Source organism: Sabethes cyaneus, chromosome 2 (genome assembly GCF_943734655.1).
Source record: "Sabethes cyaneus chromosome 2, idSabCyanKW18_F2, whole genome shotgun sequence".
Classification (NCBI taxonomy): Eukaryota; Metazoa; Arthropoda; class Insecta; order Diptera; family Culicidae; genus Sabethes; species Sabethes cyaneus.
In genome coordinates this window covers 103,328,671-103,344,374 of record NC_071354.1, presented here as the reverse complement: position 1 = coordinate 103,344,374, position 15,704 = coordinate 103,328,671, and the positions used below count along the sequence as shown (strand labels likewise).

The window sequence follows — 15,704 nt, the reverse complement described above, 5'->3', positions numbered from 1 at the left end:
GAAAACATCTATCACACTGTTTGTCACAAACAAAACAACGAAGCCGCGTTCTCTGGCAAAATTTATATATTTACAAACATGTTCTTTGGCAGACTTTTAATTGATAGAGCCCATTTTTTAAAATGATGAATATTTCAAATAATACAAAGAATTAAGGACAACTGTTTTTATTTTTTAAGGCTTATCAATATATTTTTTTTGTATACGATGTAGTTTAATTCGTGATACACATAATGCCTATCGAATTAGCTATTCATGATTAATTAATTAATCAATGCAATAACTTTTCAATTTTCTTCTGCCTTTGGTTTTGGCTGGCAAAGATGCACATGTTCACTCCCTTGGTTTACTTACTTTGATTGTCGTACGTATACAGGGAAGGGAGGAATAGTGGCCTCAAGAAACTTTAAATGAAACATTTAAGCAAAAATCTGTGCAATTTTTTTCAATGCCTTCATCCAAACAGTTAGAGAATTCACAAAACAATTATAAGTTTTCGTTGTAATAACTCAGGAACGATTATTCCTATGGACTTGACATTTCGTAGACGTTTTCTTTATTGATACATTCTAGAAAAACATAGTTTACGGCTATCTTGCGAACAACTTGGTTACTTTAAGGAATTCAAACTAGTTTTATTCAAGTACGACTTGTCTTCTTCAAGAATACAATAAGTATAGATAAACTTAATGCACTCATAGAAACCATTTCTATGTCTTGTGCAGGATATATTAATTGTATTAGCATTTTAAGGAAGATTCAGGTGAAACCAATGAAAAAATATGGGCGTTTATAATTATGCCCAGGTAACCAATAGGCATTTTCAATGCAATTTAAATGCAAGCCAATAAGCATATAAGCCTTAAATGCTACTTAAAAATTATTTAGGCAAAATATGCGGCTACTTTACTGCTAGCCCTTTTATAGTGCAGACAATACTTATTTGCAGCTAGTTACCGACCAGAAGAATTTAAATAGAATTGAAGATGCCAATTTACAACAGCCATGCAGACAAAAGGGTGATAAACAGCAACCTGCGGTATAAAATGCTAGAGATAGTAATAAACTGTTAATTAACTGCTTATACTAATGCTTTTTGACAAGATTGGGGAGCACCATCCAGGTAGGTGCTCCCCAATCTTGTTTATAAGAGTTACAACCTTCCTAAATAAAATTTTGAGTATAGAAATGGCTTTTTAGCACAATTTGTTTAATATTTGGTAACTATCAACTTCTTCTAAAATTTATTGATCTTTTTTAAATAATTAAATTATACATTAGAGTAGCAAAAATAACCGGCTCGTTAAAATATTCTATCTTCTATGTCACGAAACATTGACAAACTGACGCGGCCGCAAAGTGGATGCTTTTATAATAATTTTTGTATTCAATTTTCAATTATAACCACTTTCGAATGGCAAAAAAATACCAGTGGAAGGTTTTTTCATTTATCGCTATTAGTCAATTTGTAATATCTTGCAACTGCAAGTGCTCTTTTGAAGCAGAACAATAAAGTCAATAACATTTTTAGTGTTTTCATTATAGCTTTAAGCCACTCTTGAAAGTAACTATAAATAGGTAATTGGTAATATTCTTGAAAACCTTTTTTAGTGTAAGGCTCTCAAGTTTAATGAGAGTTTTATGGTCGTTTTATCACAGTTTTGTAGAATTACAAATTCTATTATCGGTTTTAAGAAGCAGGTGATGAAAACCTCTTCAAGTGCACCTCAAATATAAATTTGTTACTTGGGTAGCCGCTTTCCAGAATGGTGGAGCGACCAACGAGCTAGGAACGGGATTCGTAGTGTTGGGCAAAATGCAGGAAAGCGATCAACGAGAGGATGTGCGTGTTGAGGATAAAAGGCCGTTTCTTCAACTACACCATCATAAACGTGCATTGCCCACACGAAGGTAGAGCCGACGACGAGAAGGAAGGGTTCTATGCGCAGCTGGAGGCAACGTACGACAGCTGCTCACCACGGGACATCAAGATCGTTATCGGGGATATGAACGCCCAAATCGGCAGGGAAGCAATGTAGACCGGTGATCGGGCCCCATAGCCTGCACACCGACTCGAACGATAACGGCCAGCGATGCATCAACTTTGCGGCTTCTCGAGGCTTGGTGATCAAAAGCACCTTCTTTCCCCACAAAGATATCCACATGGCCACCTGGAGATCACCTGACCAGCGAACCTCGAGCCAAATCGACCATATTCTCATCGAGGGACGGTTTTTCTCGAACATCACCTACGTACGCTTCCTACGGAGTGCGGATATTGACTCGGACCACTACCTAGTAGCAGTACATGTGCGCTCAAAACTATCGACGGTTTATACCTCGCGACAAAGTCGCCCTCCTCGACTAAACATTCGGCAACTAGACAACCCGCGAACTGCCGAAAACTACGCGCGCGTGCTGGATGAAGCTCTGCCTTCTTCTGTGGAGCTAGATGCTTCGACCCTCGAAAACGGATGGAGTAGGACACGCTCGGCCGTCAACGAGGCCGCAACCGCGGTGCTAGGTGTGGAAACCTCGAGTGCACGAAATGATTGGTTTAACGGGGAATGCCAAGAAGCGATAGAGAGTAAAAAAGAGCTTGGGAAAACTATCTGAGCATATCCACGAGAGAGAATTTGGCTAAGTATCGACGAGCGAGGAATGAGTTGACCACGATCCTGAGAAGGAAAAAGCGCCAGAAGGAGGACAGAGATCGTGAGGAGCTTGAACAACTATTCCGGGCTAATGATACCCGCAAGTTTTACGAGAAGGTGAACCAAACTCGCAAGGCCCACACACCAAATCCTGACATGTGTAGGGACGCGGAAGGGGATCTTATCACAAACGAGCGCGAGGTGGTCGACAGGTGTAAGCAGTTCTTCGATGAACACCTCACCGGCGATATAGCAGCAGGAGACGCAATGGAAGTTAACCTCGGAGTACCTACAAACGACAACAGCGTACCAGCTCCCGATCTAGAAGAGATCCGACGAGAAATCGGTCTGCTGAAGAATAATAGAGCTGCCGGGAAGGACCGACTCCCGGCAGAGCCCTTCAAAAGTGGCCAAGAACCGCTAGTAACGGCACTTCACTGGTTGATTTCAAGGATTTGGGAAGAAAAGAAACTACCGGAGGAGTGGATGGAAGGCGTAGTCTGTGCCATCTACAAAAAGGGCGACCGGCTAGACTGCTGTAACTATCGCGGCATTACGCTGGTCAACGCCGCCCACAAGGTGCTCTCCCAGATTCTGTTGCGTCGTCTATCCCCAATAGCAAGAGAATTCGTAGGGCAGTATCAGACGGGCTTAATGGGGGCCCGTGCTACTACAGATCAAATTTTTACTCTCCGACAAATCCTGCAGAAATGTCGAGAGGACAACGTGCCCACGCATCATATTTTCGTGGATTTCAGAGCAGCGTATGATACCGTTGAACGCGAACAGCTATGGCAGATAATGTACGAGTACGGTTTTCCGGACAAACTGACGCGGCTGATCAAAGCTACTCTGGGACGAGTGATGTGTTACGTGCGCGTTTCGGGGACACTCTCAAGCCCTTTCGAATCGCGCAGAGGGTTACGGCAAGGGGATGGACTGTCCTGTATGTTGTTCAATATCGCTATTGAAGGTGTGATCCGGCGAGCGGGCATTGAAACGAGGGGAACGATCTTCAGAAAGAGTAGCCAACTCCTAGCTTTTGCAGACGACCTCGACATCATTACTAGAAACCGTGGGACGGCGGAGGTAATCTACGCCAGACTAAAAACGGAGGCTAGGAGGATAGGGTTACAAATTAATGCGTCGAAAACCAAATAAATGGTAGGAAGAGGCTCCCGAGATAGTAACGTTTGCCTCCCACGGACAGTGACTATTGACGGCGATGAGCTGGAAGTGGTTGATGAGTTCGTATATTTGGGATCTCTGGTCACCGCCGACAATAATACGTGTAAGGAGATCCAACGACGCATTCAAGCTGGAAATCGAGCCTACTTTTCCCTTCGCAAGACGTTTCAATCAAGGAGCATACGCCGCCGCACAAAGCTGTCGATGTACAAAACGCCAATCAGGCCGGTAGTCCTCTACGGACTTGAGACAGTATCTTTACTTACGGAAGACATACGTGCACTTGCCGTTTTTGAACGAAAGGTGTTGCGGACTATTTTTGGCGGAGTACAGACGGAAAGCGGAGAGTGGCGGAGACGTATGAATCACGAGCTACAGGCACTGCTTGGAGAGATTCCCATCGTACACCTGGCGAAAGTTGGGAGACTACGGTGGGCCGGCCACGTCGCAAGGATGCCGGACGACTGTGTAGTGAAATCCGTTTTCTTCAAGAACCCCACCGGCACCAGGAATAGCGGGGCTCAACGTGCTAGATGGCTCGACCAGGTTGAAGCCGACTTGCGTGTGTCGAGACGCGCAGCGAATTGGCGACGAGTAGCCCAGGACCGAGTACAATAGAGAGGAATTCTTGATACGGCAAGAGCCACCCCGGCCCTCGGCTGAATAAGTAATAAGTAAGTAGCCGCTAGAAGCATGCACTCCTGAGGCTGAACGTGGTGCGATGACCGAATATACGCATTGAAAATGCTACTCGAAAGAGAGGAATTGAATTCCTTTGAGCCCAGGGGCAATAATTATTGCCAGACTTAGAACACGGGTTAAAACCCTTACTGCCATCTGCCAACAGATGCTGCTGGCCTGCAGGAGTGAAAGAGTTTCTACAACCAGCAGAGCAATATGGTTGAGAAAATCTCGAAGAGGGACATTCGAATCCACTTGGGCAACGCGGATCTTAAACGTGCCAGGGCACGCCATGGCCTACTCGGAGAGTTGAGCGAAAACGGAGATCTGTTCAAAGTTTTGTGAAAATAAATACAACATGGTCGTTGGTTGATCGCTCTTTCGCCACAGACCAGCACAAAAGGTCGCGTGGGTTCAACGTGAACGCACGTCTTCAACGACGGGAGCAGAAAGTTGAGCGTCGGTACGACATCCGCCGATTGAAGAATCCCGAGCTGTCGAACAACTTGAATCCCAAGCCTTGGAGCTACCACCTAGTGAAACTGTCGAAGAACAATAGACCGAAGAACGCCTACCCTCAGCAAATTGCGCAGCGAGCAGTGGGAATGGCTTTCAGATAAAACTTGGAGAACGATTGACGAGCGGAGAGAGGTGAAAGCCGGCATTGTGCGGACGTGAATCAGAGTAGCTAAGACAGCTACCCGTCAACGATACACCGAACTGTTGAGGACTGTTAAACAGGGGGATAAGAGAGTCTGAACTAATTCCCTAGCCGAAGAAGGAGAAACCAACGCCGCCAATCGTGAAATCCGTTTGTTGTACGTTGAGATTGAAACAGCGATCAAAAGTATGAAATCCAATAGAGCGCCTGTGAGAGACTGCATTTCAGCCGAGACGTTCTAAGCTGACCCATCTTTATTAGGCCAGGTGATGCAACAGCTATTCAGTAAAATATGTGAAAACCGCAACTTTTCCGGTGGACTGGATACAGGGTATATTGGTTAAAGTCCGTAAAAAGGGTGACCAAACTGAATGCGGTAACTGGTGTGGCATCACCTTGCTCTGTATCACTTTGAACGTACTCTGCAATATAATCCTTAACCGGAATTAAGAGAACATCGGTGCTACTCTTCGGCGTCAGCAAGCAGAATTCGGTACTGACCGATCATGTGTAAACCATACCACACTCCGCATTGTACTGGAACAGAACTCCAGGACTGCGCAGAATTTGTTCCACGATGCTTTGGAATACATACGTGTATGATTGTTTTCCGTCTTCTTCTCATGGTCAGGTCATTACAAAATTTGTACAAAAATAAACGGAATCGACTGTAGAATCGAAATTTGGAGGAAAAAATTGTGGGTTTTTTCAAAAAAAAAAACTTATCGGTAAGGGGCCTCAAGCCTAAAAAAGTTAAAAAATTAATGTACGGCGTGTGAACACTTCTAGGACGAAACAAAAGTGGAAGTTCAAACAATGCTATAACCGAAAAACAGTACAGGCAAATTGCCTTCGATTTTGTTTCTTTTTTGGTAGGTTTACGCACGGAAACCACAACGCATATTTGAAAAATGTAAATATAATTGTTTTATTGCATAGCAATGTAGGGCAAAGTAAGAAAGTTCGAGAAAGAGTATCATCTTTTGTAAATTCTAGTGTTGCTAGTGAAAACCAATTGACCTTTTATTCGAACAAGAAGATTTTTATATTAATAACGATAAAAATATCTTTAAAAAAATGTTTTCCACCTATTGCGATATTTATTTATGATTGACAAAGTTTCCGGAAGAAACTATCTTTGAAAAGTGGCTTCACCGTAAAATTTAGAATTGGTACGTGTTTTATTAAACGTTCGTGTTAGAACTTTGGAAAAACTTTGGAGACTTTCCTCATTTTAGTCAGAGCCGCTCGTGTCAAAGAAATGGGCACGGCATTAAAAATTATCACTTGGACTCCAAGTGCGGGATTTGCACTTTGCAGTAATCCTGGCCACAAAAAAGAATGGGAGGCAAAAAAGTTTAAATACGCTAGTTGTGGTAATAACCATAAAAGTAATTTCTTTTACTGCCTTGCTAGTCTTTATCTTGTTATTTTTGTAACAAGCAATGTCTACCCTAATGACCGCCTTATTATTGCAAGCAAATTCCATGACCAAAGCAGTTCGAAGTGGAGCAAATTATGCTTACAAAATAGTATACTAAATTAAACTTCGGCAATGACTTTAAATAATTCAATTAATTTTTTAAATTGAAACGCTCGTACGTTAACGAAAATGAGTTTTACAATTATTTAACAGTTAAGCAGTTAATAATATACATACTACATTTATTACAGAAACTAATTTGATTACCAGATATCAAACCAAAATATGACCCTAACTACGTTGTTCATAGGTTTGATAGAATTTATGGTTTTAGTGGTGGAGCTGCCGAAATAAAAAACAGCGCACTCTTCCTTATCTTGAAACAAGGATTCTTGAATCTTTAAAGATTGAGCGTTGACCGTTATTTCAAACTAATCACCACTAATAATACTAATAATACCACTAATAATACTATAACGAAATATATAGGAAAACGATTTTCTTGCGATTTGAAATTCAATCTTTTTATTTCGATGGTGCATAGATTGTTCATGGAATCTATACAACGCAACATCGCTGCTACGAATGCACAAACAAACCATATCTGTGGTGAACCATTACCGGCCCCGTGGGTCATCCTCTCTGCCAATACGCGGCAAACCAAACAATCATGCTGCTGGTGCTCGGCGCGTACCATTTCAAATTTGGCAGCTCGTGGAAAGAGCCCCTGTCACGCTCGTTCACATCCCGTGCGGAAGTCGAAGAAATTGTTCCGGAGACAGGAGAAGCGCAAAAAAATAAACGAAACTCTGGTGACTCTCTCCAAAGTCCCGAGGCGTTCATGATTGTGATAGCTCTGATTCCGGACGACAGTTGGCATCTGGTCGTTCCCTTCTGTCCGGAACCCGAGTCAACTCGCCAATTCCTCGTCAACGTGGGGGACGGCTGGCCAACGGAATGAACAGGAAAAAAAACTGTCAACCGGGCGAAATTTCCATTGCAACTCAGGCGTTGCATAATTTATCGCTCTATTGTCTATTTATAAGCGGTCGAGTCTGCCTGGGCGTCAGATTCGCCCCTGGGGTCGTCCATTTGAGCCGGTGCGGAGGCAGTTAGTCAGTGCTGTCTATTCTATTTGTCACCCTAGACGTCAGCGCGAACGCGTGATTCCAAGCTCGCCCATCAGCCCTACAGCATTTGAGCTAACGGATGAATCTTCGCAACACCGCGGTGGCGGCTGTGGGCGATACGCTATGCAAAGAAGTGCACACTGATGAGGGAATTAATTCAATTGATGTTTTGTATAATTCAATTAAAATTGTCGCAGGAAGCCAGCAATTTGGTTCCTATCGACGGGTTACGACAACCGCTGCGCACCCACTTTGATGGTAGGTACGGTATGTGGAAAATTGTCTTCGTCTGCTGCACCCCGCCTGGCTGTCTTGCCGGTTGCGGTTTGGCTTGTAAACTGAGTGATCACAGAATCTATGGAACCGGAAACCCTACACCGAGAACGGTTAATAGTGCATATCGAAGAAAGTATAGGTAATTGCAGGCGTTTTTCTCCCTTCTTCCGTTCGGTTTCTTCCGACCTATTATTAAGTTTGCCAAGACTGATGAAGGAATGCAATGCATGGGACTTGGTCGTTGGTGATCCTTCATCGCTCATTGTCATTTGCTGTTTATTAGTTCGAGTCAATTATAATTATAGTAAAACGTAAAACTCTAGTTATGTCCATTTACTTCAACCATTTTTCAAACTGTTATTGCATGTTTACGAACCGATATAATTGTCACAATCCCTAATGATTACTACATTGGTCAACTCCTTGCAATAAAAAGAGACACAATCACTTCAAACCTGAACCCACATGTGACCAATTTGAGAAATCAAACACCGCATGTCGCATCCCGTTCCCGTAGCCTTCCCTCATGTATTTTACCTCTCAATCAGTTTGATAATATCCCTGTATCACCCAAAAAATTGCACTCTTGAAAGAGAGAACAAGAACCAGAATAGGAAAACGTCAATATAATACAATCGTTCCATATCTCTATCCAGTCCGAATATTACAAAAGGGGCCTCAGGTTTGCTCGCAAAGGGTCTCCCGCATAACCAGTGTTGCGTTGAAAATGTACACAAGTTTAATTTCACATAACAGTGGATGAAATTTTGCGTAATTCAGTTCGATTTTTCACAGCCAAAGGAAAATTTTCGACCCTCTCCGCACGTTTTGCGTCTTGGTGTTTTCCGATGCCTGCTATCATCGCCAAGACGGACCACGGACGGTGACGGAGCGGATTAAGAAAAGGCGATCAATGATGCTGGAATTGATTGCTTTTCTTCCACTCCGTTGGCCGGCATGTTCCGTCCGTTTCGTTTGGATCCTACTGCGTAAGACGAAAGTTGAGCTAGAAAGGCGAAACCAGCCAAGCAGGTATATTTCTCCAGCGCAGTATGGGTTGCCGTCAGCATCAGTATCATGATGGTAAATAGGATTAGGAAGGATCTGATAATTGATATCGAAGTATTTATATTCACCCCCATTTAACCAGTACCGGACAGGGGATTGAATTGTGGAGGAAGAACATTGTTAGAAGTCCACCGGAACGAAACATTGTTTCAAGTGGATAGAGTGTTGCACCTACATTAGGGTAGCATGATGTTCGAATGATTATGTTTCGATGTTCGATATTTGGTCACCGTTTGTTGTACACAGATTTATGTTTGACAATTTGATTGATCAAATCGAGCTTTGATTTAAATTTTCTAGACAGTGCGTGTCTGACATAAGCTTTACACTGACCTGACTTCTGATTGAAATTGAATCTTATCCCGAAACGTCCGACCGATCAAATGTCTATTTAATCTTCGATTAAACAAATGTTATTCCTGTGCACCCCCGTTTCTAGCCATGCCGTTGTCTGTTTAAAACAGGCATTATCTCGGTCTTAAAGGTTGTAATCTTGGTTAAAGTGATACCAAATAAACATCGAAAATAGGATCACGATTACAATGAAGATACACAGACTGTACAAGTCAATGTGAATGACATTAAGAAATCAGAAAACACCCCATTTGGCAAATTCATCTAAGGCATTGTCCACAGGCCAGATTCCCCGGTCGTCGAAGGGGGAGGTTGTTTATGCGCGAGGATTTATTTGTTCAGCCTGTCGTCGTATCCATCGTACTAGCGGTGTTGATTGCCGAGACTGACTGATGTGTGTGTATTCCATGGTATCGCTCGAAGCTGGAAACTGTGCGGCCAAATGCAAGACGTACATAACGAATGGTTAGGGTGGGTGCACTCTATTTGCACAAAGAATTATGCCTACAGCATGATTTCCCCCCGCCAACTATCCGATCGGAAGGTCAAATCAATTAAAGCCCAAGTGCACATACTGTCGAGAAATTTGATCCTGATGTATAACTGCACTTAACATGATTTCAATTATCAACAGTAGTGATTCACGTAACCCCCGTTTAGGCGACGGGAAATCTACGCGGAATTGAAGTACATAAATACAACCCCGACACTATTTACCCTCGGGCCGTTTCTCACATCGATAATTCCAGCGAATGTAAATGTATCAAATTCCAACTCGCTTAATTCACTGTCGACGCTCTAATTGATCCGCACTTCGATGGACCAAAATCCATAACTCATTCGGCGATAAATATTTTGATACGCACCACTTCACCCTTCATTCCATAATAATGGGATACATTTCCAACCCTTCCGATCGAAGCGACAATTTGTGTGAAGGAATTATTTAAAAAAAAAGTCCCGCAGAGCATCAGTCACATGCTGCGACTGTGACAGCAATTCCTGATGCCGAAAACGCTAATTGCAGCACTTTATCCCTAGCAGGTAACGAGACTTGGCTTAGATTGAATGTTTTAAAAGTTGTTTAGGTTAAGGTTTTTTTGCGCCGTAAAAAGTAATTTGTAGCAGGAGACTCTTTTGTTACTGTTTAAAAGCACGAAATCATTCCAGGCCAGGGTTAAAAATCAGACTTGATTGCGTTAACGTTAAGCACTGGAAAAATATGGTTAGACAAGAATTTTCTGTTGAAACAATCAAATTATTTTCCTTTTTAAAGTTAAATTAGTATAAAATACAGAAAAAATAATTGAGCTAAGCTTCCGATTGGCCGAATCCGGAATTTCCGGCTATTTCTATACAGCCAACCTGTTCACAGCGCTAGTTTGACTTAAACTGCTTCTTGTTTGTTTGTTTGACTATAGTCACTTTAACCAGCTTGGGTCATTCGTGACTTTGCAGGGTTGGGATTTGAACCCGGGTCCTTGGCGTGAGAGGCGTGAATGCTAACCACTACGCCGGGACTGACCCCAAACTGCTTTTGACGGTGGTTCCAACATTTCTCGATCAAGTGGAGCTCTGGTGTGTTAGTAAAATTTTTATCATTGGGCTCCCCCTTCATTTTATTGGCCTCATACCATTTCAGGGCTTTGTTTCGTAACGGCCAAAACAGCAAAAAAATCGTGCTGCATTAGGAAAGGTAATGGGCATTTTTCAAAACACTCATCCAAGCTAATTCCCTATTTGACGGTCCCGGTTGCAATGAAAATTTCACTTTTCAAATTACTGCTACACATGGCCTGCCAAACCAGAAAATGCTTAGCAACCTTCAACAGTTTCATATACTTGAGAATATCTGTCGCCTTCCTCCTCAGCTTGTCGTTAGCAATCGTCAACAGGCAACGTAACGGAACGGAACGTCAGTGGTGGTATTTTCAGTCAGTGGTATTTTCAATGTGTGCATTCACTCGAATTCGGAACATCACAACACGGAACGTCAAGACACTCGTGTGAATGCACACATTGAAAATGCATGCGACCATCACTGACCTTTCGTTACGTTACGTTGCCCCCTGATGGATGCTGACGGTCAATGACATACCAGCTTAAAACTTCTGTCAAGAAAGCTGTTTAAAGTCAGCCTTAACGTAGGTTGCGTCGTTTTTGTCGCCAAGGAATCAAACTTCCTCAGGATCGTCGTGTAAAACTTCAGTATCTATTTTTGACCAGACTGGTTCACCGGACAACCGGGCCTATGACCGGTTGGCCTCCGATGAAAAATGACGGCATCACACCACAAAAATAACGAGAGATTTTCAAAACCAAAGTAACTCATTTAGCAATTGCACTTGGGTCCCCAATGAATACAAATCGCAGTTTGCTATTTCATTCTATTCATACTACTGCTTGATAATATTGACCTTTTTCCCGGCGATTCGCAAAATCATCCAATTAATTAAAAATCAAAACGCAATTATTTGCAACCTAAAGTTTAATTGTTGGATCCTATGCTCTGGAAAATCCTCATAAAATGTATTTCATCCGAAGTCGCTCTACTGCTCATAAACTGTTGAGGCCCCAACGTCTACAGAATGCTCATATCAGATAAGATAAGATGCTCAAATGTCAAAGCTGCGAGTTGAAGCCTTTCAGGATAAGAATGGCAGTATCTTGTTGATCGATCGTCAGGTGACCGAAAGGTGGAAGCAGCACCATCTTTTTAATTGTGTCCGTGCAGAGAACTATGCCATCGGGGAAAGTTGCAGTGCTAGTCGAACAAATCTCCGGTGCACACGGTTATTCCGTAGGTTCTAAGTTAGCTGCTTAGGAAAGTGAGCGTACTAGGGTGCAATACAATGATTTAAGGCAATGCGGATTTTTAAAGTTTCAACCACTTTTAAAGATGGAACCAAGTTGTAGAGACGCTTTGAAGATATTAAACGTCAGTTTGTTGTCCAGCCGGACGCCAAGATCACTAACTCGATTCACTCTGCGAGACTCAATATCATAGACGGTGTAACCAAAGATGATCGGGTTTTCATTGCGGTGAAATCTCATAGCTTTACAGTTGGCTATGCTTACAATGTGCCAGTTCCGTCTGCAGCAGTCAATAAATTAATCAAGCAAATCTTGCAGATGGTTACAGTGGTCTATATTTTTTATCGAAGAAAACAATTTTATGAACATTAACTTGCAGCCAACACCCAGCAGTAACGCAATATCGTTGAGGATAGCAAGAAAAGCAATGGTCCAGTGTTATTTCTTTGAGGAACTCCAGACTTGTTGGTAAACACCATTTATCCATTTGATGGGAAGCACCGACAGTTTCCGTTGTAGTATCGCATGGTGTCAATTCGATCGAAAACTGCTTTCAAGTCAGTCGTATAGTCTTTGCAAAATACTTGAATAAACTTCCTTCATACTACAGATTCCAAACACCTGGCTGATAACATCACTGTTACACCTGCTCTCTTCTTACTGTGACACGTGCTACACGTCTCATTCACTAGACTTCCTCCTTTTCAATTCTAAATTATAGATTCCACTTTTTCTCGACTATTTTTTGTCTTCTTCTCTCACGTTCGACGAAAAAGTCTGTTATATTCTGTTCGCAAAGGATTTTCACCTAACCATCGTAATCATCATCAGAAACAATTTACTTTAATTTATCCTATTTTTCGTAACACCATTTACCAGGCGGTACAATGCCAATTTAGCTCCTGGATATACTCGTATGTACTGCGAAAATTGGAAGTAAAAAGGAAAACCAACCACGCATCGTAAAGGAATCTATAAATAAATAAATATTTATAGGAGCGCACAGCTCGTATTATCACCAGCCAGCTAGTGGGTGATGAAAACGAGAAAATAGAAAGTCAAACACCGGGAGTAATGCGAAAATTACAAGGCAGCAAGTGTAATACTCTTTTTTTTTTGTTTCGCCCCTTGCTGGTTTGTCTGGCAACAACAGCGGCAGCAGCAGTAGCGGTACGCGAGGGCGTGTTTCCTGTTACGCCTGTCGGTGGTAATTTATCACAACATATCTTCACTTGCTTTTTTCCTATTATTTTAATGTTTTCAGCAATCGTTTTGCAAGGGCGATTGATTGTAATTTCAGTAGTATGTAATTTACAGCGTGCTCGCTAGCAAAATGCTCGCATGTGGCAGATAAACTGTGCAGTTTAATTTAATTTTTGGAAAGAAAAACAGCAACTTGATGTCTTCTTTAATTTTATTGCGTTTAGTTGCCATTTTGAGGCCTAAACCATACTGTACAGGAATAATAAAATAACTAACAAATCCCTACTTGATAAACAAAAGAAACTTCTAATTGATTTCTGGTTACTAGTACTACCTTAGTACCTTACCACTAGTTTCTTTGTTTGAAAGCTTTCGGAACCGTGATTTTTGCCTTCCTCAATCATATATCTCTTTCAATTTTTAAGTACATTTTAACATCTATTGCTTTTACTTTACATTACCAAAATGCAAAATATTGAAAGTAATAGATCTGAGTAACATAATTCAGGTGCAGTACAAGATTTTTTAAATAAAAAGTTGTGGATCAAACAAAACTTTTTAGAATAAAAACGTGCCTACATCAGGTCTTTGCCTTTGCACCTTGTCTCGTTGCCTATTTCGGATGAGCATTCTTTTAAAAAATGCAACTGAATTGAAACTAAAGAATGCGAAATAGCTCCTTCAACACGTAGAACGCAGTCAGTAGAGGCACGAGAATACACGAAATGCGTCATCAAGTTAGGGTAGCACTCGTAGAATGACTATTACTAGGTGTTACTTACTAACTGTAGTAGGCAACAAACTTTGTGACTTTAAAATATTCACAGACTATTTTCACCTATGCTTCGGTGAATGGCTGTAGTGCGGAGTACTTAGGAAAGTACTCAAATGATGTTTTTTGCTATTCTTAGAAAAAAGCGAAATTTTCACAATCGATTATCACTGGAATAAACAAGCACTGAAGTATACACGCTGCTGGCTTATGGGAGGAAGCATTTCAGTTGCCGCACAACAGATCGCATGAAGCTTCCGCCTGTTGGAAGGATGCTTTTCCGACTAGGCGTTGCTGGAAAATCCAAGCATTGGCGTCATCAAACGGTTCACAGCTATCGTGATGGTAATTCTTTCCGTGGCATTATGCAAAATAGAAGTGGTGAAAAAAGGAAACAAATTCTCCCGATGCAGAGCGCTGAAAACATAAATCAGCATAGAAAATCGTGAAAACACCCACTTTCAGTCAGGAGTACTCCAGAACAGGGAACACGCTAGCGTGCCTAGATCATGCAACGTAACGCTAACACCCACACGAGGACGAGACTGCCGCTGCCACTGTTGAAAACTCGAAACTGATATCATCATGATGATGTGTAAAAAGCTTATATATTGGGTGTGGTTTAATTTGCCACCAATTTGCATACTACACGACTACGGTTTATTTTGTACTCTCGCCAAGAAGCGGTTGGTTGCGGGTGGTTCCCGAAAACACAGCCATCCGGATCCGGATCGGGAGATGTGACTCTTGACACCCCATCAGGGCCGTTCGTCGTGTGTCAGCTTCAGCCGCCACTGCTGGCAGCACCGAAACGTTATCGTTCCGTGCAGTACCGCTTGGTAGCTTCAGGGCACTTTTCCACCGTGTAGAGCTCACACACGGACGCTTTTCACGTTTCAGTTGAAACAAGATAGATGTACCCGCCGTCCAAGGTACGCGATAGTCACACATGCTCTTGTTAGGGCGTCCAGTATTTTATAGTATTTAAAATAATAAATCTTAAATAACGGATTGAGAGCGACAAGCAAAAGCGCAACTGAAAAGCTTTAAAGTTAAAATATTACATTACATCTTAAAACGTAACTCAAGGCAGTTTCAGTTAACAAACATTTCCCTTTAAAGCGTGGGTCACTCTAATAAATAATGTCCATGGATCATAACCCGGTGCTATGTACCGCAGCGATACGAGCGCACGGGATTCGTGCGTTTGTGTATGCGCGCACCACTTCAGAACCGTTCCACAGGACAACGAATTTACTCGGGTGTGAGGTGGTAATTTAGAGACCATCCGACATGTGCATCTAAGAGGAACTGGAAAGCGGTAGAACCGCAGCATAAAAACGGTTGTAGCACCTCCGAAATTGGAAAACCACTATCATCAAACATGGCGCCCGAGCGGTAGTTGCCAGTAAAGACAATAGAGTGGGCTGAGTGGTCGGACTGTGGATGACTAGGACTTTGGTGTGCAGGACTTGTTTGA

General features: G+C 42.2%; 1 protein-coding gene across 1 annotated transcript in view; it reads left to right on the top strand.

Moving 5' to 3' along the window:
* Positions 1–15,704, top strand: part of LOC128735793 (optomotor-blind protein-like) — a 55,440-nt gene that overhangs the window by 27,397 nt on the left and 12,339 nt on the right. The gene's annotated exons all lie outside the window — the stretch shown is intronic.